At 38.5% G+C, this 9246-nt stretch overlaps 1 long non-coding RNA gene across 3 annotated transcripts in view; it reads right to left on the reverse strand.

The window, feature by feature from the left end:
* Positions 1–9246, reverse strand: part of LOC144280386 (uncharacterized) — a 41427-nt gene that overhangs the window by 9026 nt on the left and 23155 nt on the right. Inside the window, exons 3-5 of one of the 3 annotated variants that reach the window (XR_013348792.1) lie at positions 7511–7585; positions 6234–6348; positions 1161–1448 (exon numbers count right to left, since the gene is read on the reverse strand). This is a non-coding gene — a long non-coding RNA (uncharacterized LOC144280386). Of the gene's footprint in view, positions 1–1160; positions 1449–6233; positions 6349–7510; positions 7586–9246 lie in introns of those variants that run through there. The other 2 variants (XR_013348793.1, XR_013348791.1) reach the window with 2 other exon arrangements.

The raw sequence follows: 9246 nt of genomic DNA on the forward strand, positions 1-9246 counted from the left end.
GAGAGAGAGAGAGGCAGAGACACAGGAGGAGGGAGAAGCAAGCTCCATGCCGGGAGCCCAACGCCGGACTCGATCCCGGGACTCCAGGATCGCACCCCGGGCCAAAGGCAGGTGCCAAACCGCTGAGCCACCCAGGGATCCCCCATAAAGAACATTTTAAAGAGCAAGAATTGCTAACTGTAAAAACAGGAACATAATATAAAACTACCATCTAAAGTGTAGAGAAACTGAGCCTCATGGCTCAGTTGGTTAAGTGTCTGCCTTCGGCTCAGGTCATGATCCCGGGGTCCTGAGATCAAGCCCCACATCCAGCTCCTTGCTCAGTAGGGAGTCTGCTTCTCCCTCTCCCTTTACCTCCCCTCCGCGCCCCGCAATTGTGCTCTCTTGCTCTCTCTCAAATAAATAAATAAAATCTTTTTTTTTAAAAAGTGTAGAAAAACACTGTAATTAAAAAATATTTAGTGGATCCCTGGGTGGCTCAGTGGTCTAGAGCCTGCCATTGGCCCAGGGCCTGATCCTGGACTCCCAGAATGGAGTCCTGCGTTGGGCTCCCTGCATGGAGCCTGCTTCTCCCTCTGCCTGTGTCTCTGCCTCTCTCTGTGTGTGTCTCTCATGAATAAATAAATACAATCTTTAAAAAGAAACTTAGTCAAGAACTGACTTAGTCCATAGAGCATGAGATTTTTGGTCTCAGGGTTGTGAGTTCAAGTTTCATATTGGGCATAGAGCTTACTTAAAAAAAATAAGAAGGAAAATGAAAGTGTTTATTAAAAAATATTTAACTGATTATTCTTTAGTTTTTATTTTGCACACAATTTTTCAAGTACTGTAAATGGAACAAAAACTTGGGTAGGTCTTAACTTTCATAAGTCTGGTGAGGCCTATAAACACCTTCTCAAAATAATGTTTTTAAATACATAAAATAAAATATATAGGAATACAAAGGAAACCAATTTTATTGAAATACAGTCATTAAAATATTAAAATATATATTTGTGCCACTAATACATACATTTCTTTTAACAAGAATTAATAACTAAAAAATAATAATAATAAAAAAAAGAATTAATCACTACCTTAAATTTGAAGTAGTGACAAGTGTAAATATTACTTGAAAGATGTCTGCAGAAATTATGATGTTATATATATAAATATCTGACTTTTCTTTTGGTGATAAAATTACAAATATTGCTAATATTATTGTTTATGGACTATATTTCAAATTGAAGAAAATGGTAACTTTCAGTTAGAGGCTAGTGAAAATAAAGATGTAATTTTTTCCACAGAAATTCTCTGAATTGGGCAGCCCGGGTGACGCAGCGGTTTAGCGCCGCCTGCAGCCCAGGGCATGATCCTGGAGTCCTGGGATGGAGTCCCACGTCGGGCTCTCTGCATGGTGCCTGCTTCTCCCTCTGCCTGTGTCTCTGCCTCTCTCTCTAGCTATGTCCCTATGAATAAATAAATAAAATCTTTAAAAAAAGAAAAGAAATTCTCTGAATTCTATCCATGGACACTGGATCCCTGGTAAAGAACCCTTCAACTAAAAAAAGAGTAAGGAAATATTTAACGAAGATCTTTATTCTATATATACATATATTCTATATGCAACATAAAGGGAAATAAGTAATTTCAAACTTATAGAAATAAACAGCTTTTTAAAAAAATTTAAAGTTTATTTTTTTTAAGATTTTATTTATTTATTCATGATAGAGAAAGAGAGAGGCAGAGACACAGGCAGAGGGAGAAGCTCCATGCACCGGGAGCCCGACGTGGGATTCGATCCCAGGACTCCAGGATCGCGCCCTGGGCCAAAGGCAGGCGCTAAACCGCTGCGCCACCCAGGGATGGATGGATGGATTTAAAGTTTAAAACAAAAAATAAAAGAACAAACATTCTGGAACAATATATGAGGATGATTTGGATAAAATAAAAAGGATACCAGCTAGAAAATATGATAGTAAGTATGTGAGATGATATAAAACTATAAAACCACGGACAAAAAAAAAAAAAAAAAAAAAAAGAAAGAAAAACCTGGACAACTTTAGCAGCTGTGAAAAAAGAAAAAGAAAAACAAACAAGGAGCAAATCTGTGAGTCATTATAGAGTAAAAGTTGACAAATCTTTTAACTGGATAATAAAGGTAAAGAAAGGGGATGGCCTGGGTGGCTCAGTGGTTGAGCATCTGCCTCCTGCCCAGGGCATGATCCTGGGGTCCTGGGATCGAGTCCTGCATGGGGCTCCCTACATGGTGCCTGCTGCTCCTTCTGCCTGTGTCTCTGCCTCTCTCTCTCTTTCGTGAATAAATGAGTAAAATATTAAAAAATAATAATAAAGGTAAAGAAAGGGCGACTGGGTGGCTCAGTTGGTTAAGTGTCTGCCTTCAGCTCTCGTCATGATTCCATGATGGAGTCCTGAGTCAGGCTCCCAGTTCAGCAGGGAGGCTGCTTCTCTCCCTCTGCCCCTGCCAACTGCTTGTGATCTCTCTCATTCTCTTTCTCTCTCTCTCAAATAAATAAATAAGTCTTTAAAGAAAATTAAAAAAATGACTCAAGATGAATCAATGTGTCTTTGCTGATGCCTGCCCCCTCCCCAACCATCAATTCATTCTCCAACCAACAGCCAAAGTGATCATTTACAAATATTAACTTGATATATTTCTCAATTGAAAGCATTCAACAGCTCCCATTACACCTGAAATAAAACACAAATTCCATAACATTGGCTATTAAATTCTACATATCCTAGAATATGTAGGTTGAGGCCCAACCTATCTCATTTGGAGTCAGTTTTTGTCATCAGCTATGCACTAATCCATACTGGCCTTCCTTCATTTTTTGAAGCACTTCTTCTATTAAGGCCTTTACAAATGTTATTCTCTTTCCCCGGGATATTTTCCCACCACACTCTTCCAATAACTTCTACTCATCCTTGTGGCTGTAACTCAAATGTCATTTCCTGGGCAGCCTGGGTGGCTCAGCGGTTTAGCGCCACCTTCAGTCTAGGGTGTGATCCTGGAGACCTGGGATCAAGTCCCGCTTTGGCCCCCGGCATGGAACCTGCTTCTCCTTCTGTCTGTGTCTCTGTGTCTCTCATAAATAATAAATAAAATCTTAAAAAAAAAAAAAAAGTCATTTCCTTAGAGAGGCCTTCCATAACCCATCTTCTCATGTAAATTGTTTCTTCACCTTTGACTCTCATTGAATCCAGTGCTTTTCTTTCATAACCTTATATCAAATTATAATTATATATATTTATATACTTATTTGTATAACATCTCTCTCCTTTGTTAGATGATAGGCTCAATGAGGGCAGAAATCATCACTTGTTTACTTATCACTTTGTACTTAGAACATAACACACTGCCTGCTTATAGTAGTTTGTCACTATTGAAAGAAAAAATACAAGCAATGGATGAATGCAAATGAATGACCAGCATATTATAAGACTTAGAAGTAAAACTATGTCCTAATAATTCTTTCACAGTAGCGGAAATCTAACACTTGTAGAAACTATTTTAAAACTTCTATTAAATTTAAAGAGGGGGATGACTGGGTGGGGCTCAGCAGTTGAGCGTTTGCCTTTGGTTTCAGAGAGTGATCCTGGGATCCAGGATCGAGTCCCACATTGGGCTCCTTGCAGGGAGCCTGCTTCTCCCTCTGCCTATGTCTTTGTCTCTCTCTCTCTCTGTCTCTCATGAATAAATAAACAAAATCTTTAAAAAAAAATACAATTTAAAGGAACATATTATTCAAAAATTTCCTTTCCTTCTTCCCTCTCTCTTTCCTACATCTTACATCTATACTTTCACCTGGATTTTGTTCTTTTTCCTTTCTACTTCACTGAGATAAAGATAATTTTTTTGAGATAAAGATAATTAATGAATGAGATTGCTTTAATAAAACAGTAAGTTAAAATTTTATAATATTCAGGTAGCTATCAGTTCCTGGGATTATTTATTTATTTATTTATTTATTATTTTATTTTATTTTTTTAGTATAGCTAATACATTCGTATGGCTCAAAAATCAAAAAGTATTATAGGGGAGGGAAAAAAAATCTTTTTCCTACTACCCTCCTAGAACCTGTAGCTGGAGCCACAAAAGGTAGATTAACAATAGAAAAAAAGGGGATCCCTGGGTGGCTCAGTGGTTTAGCACCTGCCTTTGACCCAGGGTGTGATCCTAGATTGAGTCCCACATCGGGCTCCTTGCATGGAGCCTGCTTCTCCCTCTACCTATGTCTCTGCCTCTCTCTCTCTCTTTCTCTCCCTCTCTCTTTCTCTCTCTCTCTCTCTCTGTGTCTCTCATGAATAAGTAAAGTATAGATTGTTCTTTAAAAAAAAAATAGAAAAACATTCAGATTTATTTAACATAAGTTTTCTATGACAGGGAGCCTTCATAAGGAAATGGAGACCAGAAGAAATAAACGTGACTGTTTTTATACTACATTTGGTGAAAAATGGAAAATCTCGGAAAAATATGTTAGAACAAAAATCCATGTATAAATTAAAGGTACCAAACCATGGGAATCTTACAAAGGCCTGTTCATTTGGATTTCTCTTGGCATCTCTTTGTCTTTGGAGATAAGGATGCTCCTTTCCTTTAGGTACAGGGAGAGCACCTCTCACATGAGGGTCTTATGACATGCTTCAGAGGAAAAGAAAGAGGTCAGAGCCCTGTCACCTGCTGTATCTATGAACCAGTTCAGGGGAAACAGGACAGATAAGAGAATCCTTCCTGTACCTGCTATTTCTCCAATTCCTTCAACTTAAAATATTCAACATGCCAAGATGCCGTATTTTGGGATAGTATGTTCTGAACCCTGTCAGTATATATAGTAGCCAGTTCTCATTATTTGCAGTAATTATGTGCAAATAATACCGTGATTTTCCCTAGAAGGAACACCACAATTTTCTTATGTTTAGTAGCACTAGATAGCACTTCAGCACTATCCATTTTCTTAAAATGGTTTTATTTATTTATTCATAGAGACAGAGAGAGAGAGAGAGAGAGAGAGAGGCAGAGGCACAGGCAGAAGCAAGCTCCATAAAGGGAGCCTGATGTGGGACTCAATCCAGTGTCCCCAGGATCAAACCCCGAGCTGCAGGCGGCGCTAAACCGCTGCGCCACCGGGGCTGCCGAGTACTATCCATTTAAAACAGCAAAATCACACACACACAAGAAAAAGGCACAACAATGCAAAAACATGATACTAAATAGACCACCAAAAGAACACTTGTTTACAATGAAAGATGAAACAAGAAGGCAGCACATCATCTTGTTCAACCTCGGGAATGTGTATGTAGAAAGACTCAAAAATTTTGCTCACTTTGCACATGTCTGCAAATGAATTCAAAAGAACCATATTGAATTGCTTTCTAAAAAAAAATTAGTCTCCATTTATTTGACAGATTGGCATCCTGTAAATATGTCACTTTTCATAATTGGTCTGTCAGAACTGCAACTTGGGCTCACATAAATGGCTGCTCTAATAGTTACCTGCTGTCATTTTCTTTCTGCATGAATATGTGCTGGCTTAATGCACAGTACACTAGTATGTCCGCATAATATTGGGGGATGTCATGTAGTCCAGTAGAAGAGCTCCATTCCATGGATTTACTTTGCTGTGGTTTCTATGAATTGCTTTTTAATATGGAGTTTACAATTTAATTTTAGTAACTGGGCAAATTCAGTTTTATGAAGAATGTGAATAATGAAGATTGACTATAGAAAACAGTGAAAAATGTCTATCCCATTCCTTTTCCTTAAAGACCCAGATACCGTCTCCTCAGAAGTAACCACTGTTATGAGTTTCTTATATATCTCTCAAGAATTTACTATGCATATACAGGAAACTTAAACATACATTTATGTTACTTTTTTATCATTAATTTTTAAGGGGTCCAGACTATGCCCCAGTGGTATAAAGATTATTTTGAGCTGAAGAAATTTGAAAACTAATGGCTGTAGGACGACCCATTAATTCTCCATTCCCTTTCTTTTCTTTTCTTTCTTTTCTTTTCTTTTCTTTATTTAAGATTTTATTTATTTATTCATGAGAGACACAGAGAGAGAGAGAGAGAGAGAGAGAGGCAGAGACACAGGCAGAGGGAGAAGCAGGCTCAATGTAGGGAGCCTGATGTGGGACTGAATCCTGGGTCTCCAGGATCACACCCTGGGCTGAAGGTGACGCTAAACCCCTGAGCCACCCAGGCTGCCCATTCCCTTTATTTACCTAAAAGCAAAGCTTCCCAAAAAAATTCAACTGTCCTGAATCCCCTTCCAAGGAGTTTCACAATGGGGGAAGATTAACTCATTACCAAAGACAAGGAATCAGCACAAGTCAGCACCTGGATAAGAAATCACCAAAAGAGACATTGTCATAAAACTATCATATCATATATTCCTCCTATTCTCCTAAGGGCCATTCATTTCTCCCGTAAGTCATATGTTCTCCCATAAGTTACCCTCTGCTCCTCCCCACCCCCTATTAAGATGGCATCTAAACTCCAAAATCTAACCACATTCTTGGGTCACACTTCTCTGTGAACTCCTGTGCACATGTACATGCACAAATTTGTTTTTCCCTCTTGCTAACCTGTCTGTTTAAATTGCAGGCCCCCAAGTACAAAATCGAAAAGGATTCAGGAAAAAATTTTCTTCCCCAACAATTTCAAATAGCAAATGATAAATTGCACAAAAATTGATCCATGGTATATAGATAGACATAGATACAGATATAGATATAGATATAGATATGTATATTTGGGCAGTACTTGTGAAAAATAACCAAGAATTTATCAATTTTTGTACAGCAAAAATGTTATGTTTTCTACAGTAAGTACCTAGTAGCTGTTACCAAACAATTCAGTGGCACATTCAAAATAGAAATGTGATTAATACTATGCATAACTGAAAGTTGTTTTATAATATCTGTAAAAGCCTAACATCCCATTCTCTTAATCAGTTATTTTTTAAATCAGTAATATTTTTAAATCAATGATAATCCTTTTAGCTGTTTCTTTTAGTATTTACCTCCAGGTTTCTAATATATCTGTATTGCTCTTTTTGATAGTTATCTACTTATTATTATGAGAATTGATGTTTTAGATGTCTTGCGTCAACACCACCCATTTCTCTACTCTTATCCTCAAAGTATAGTCAGTGATATAGTTGGTCAAATAAGTAGTTACTGATTGTATTGAAGGAATTCAGAATATAGCACCCAAAAATATGCTACTCTAGCATACTATTTTGAGTCAGAAGCACTTGAAAAATAGCAACTGCAGGAAGGACATTCTGATTCTCCTTCTTTTTCTTAAAAGTAAGAGATAAAATTCCCATGTGAAAGATATCCTCCTATATCAGAAGGAAAGAGAAATTCTTGTCACCAAGGGCATGAGGTCGAGGCCAAGGTAAATCTGTACAAACCAACCTTGTTAACCTAACCCCTATCTTTCTAGTCACTTCATTCATTCAACTGCCCCAGCCCAAACCCCTTTGCCTACTCACGTTTTCACAATTCAGTATTTTTTGTCCAACTCAGTATATAAGCATTCAATTCTGCTTCTTTGGGTCTTAACTTTTCTTGTGAAGATTGCCAGGTGCATGTAAAGAAGATATAATTAAAACTCATATGCTTTCTTTTTTTTTTTTTTTAATTTTTTTTTTTTTACTTTTTATTTATGATAGTCACAGAGAGAGCAAGAGAGAGAGAGGCAGAGACATAGGCAGAGGGAGAAGTAGGCTCCATGCACCGGGAGCCCGACATGGGATTCGATTCCGGGTCTCCAGGATCGCGCCCTGGACCAAAGGCAGGTGCTAAACCGCTGCGCCACCCAGGGATCCCTCTTTTCTTTTTCATTTTAAGACTTTATTTATTTGACAGAGAGAGAGTGTATGTCTGTGTATAAGCAGGGGGAGACGCAGGCAGGAGAGAGAAGTAGGTTCCCTGCTGAAGAGGGAGCCTGACGTGGGGCTCCATTCCAGGACCCCAGGATCATGACCTGAGCCAAGGGGAAATGCTTAACCCAGGTGCCCCAAACCTTGTATGTTTTCTCCTGTTAATCCTGTTAATCTGTTTTCTGTCAGTTAAATTCATAGGACCATGCAGAGACCCTAAGAGAGTAGAGGAGAAATTATTCATCCCCTAGAGCATTATTCTGATTCTGTGATTCAAGATGAGCTATTTACTTCTTCATATTTTTTGTTTTTTTCTATAGTCATCAATAACCCAAAAGTAAATTTAATATGAAGCACAACATAAATCTAACGCGTCATTATTAAGTGGTGTCATCATGGTTTCCCCTCTGCTGAGGCTGAAATTGGTTGTGGTCTTAGGAAATCAAGTTTACCTCAATCTGTTTTCACATCTCTGAAATAGGAGAAATACTAGTGTCTTCCTCACAACAGTCTTAGAAGAAGCAAAGTAGGGGTAACAGAAGAATGAGATAGTGATTTTTTGAAAACCTTTTGTAAACTCTAAGCATGAGAGAACCACAAAGCAAAATAATCACTAGACCAGGGGATTTTCACAATTTTTCATTGAAACAAAGTTCTAGACTTCATTCCTCTCCTGATTGACTCTAGGCAAATCTTTTTACACTGAGGTGGCTGTTTTCTAACTGGTGATGCAGACATATCAAAGTTAATGAATAATTATGCCATGTTTACACTGCTAACAATTTATTTGCATATATAATAATTTGTAAACAGCTTGTACTCTTCGATCGTCTCCAACTATCTACCAGCTCTGGTTTTATGATTGTTTCTAAATAAAACATTAACTACTTTGGAAGCCATCCAATGTCCCCACGGTCAGCAGAGCAGAAATATCTAAGGAAACCACCAGAGCACCTGCTTTCCTGGACACAGCCGACTAAGGTGGGGAAGCAATGCATGCGTGGCAGATCCAATAACAAAATCGAAAGTCAGAAAACAATCAGAAATTAACGAGATTTATTTATTTTTTTAAAGATTCTATTTATTCATTCATGATACACATAGAGAGAGGCAGAGACACAGGCAGAAGGAGAAGCAGGCTCCACGCCAGAAGCCCAGCACAGGACTCGATCCCGGGACTCCAGGATCGCATCCTGGGCCGAAGGCGGGCGCCAAACCGCCGAGCCACCCAGGGATCCCCTTAACGGGATTTATTAAAGGGTGGTTGAGGATACTTCAGTCAGTGTGGGAAAATTCAGTATTTCGAGAAGGCTTGGCATATGCAGCATCTTAACCTCAGCCGGCCG

Source organism: Canis aureus, chromosome 12, assembly GCF_053574225.1.
Source record: "Canis aureus isolate CA01 chromosome 12, VMU_Caureus_v.1.0, whole genome shotgun sequence".
NCBI classification, from domain to species: domain Eukaryota; kingdom Metazoa; phylum Chordata; class Mammalia; order Carnivora; family Canidae; genus Canis; species Canis aureus.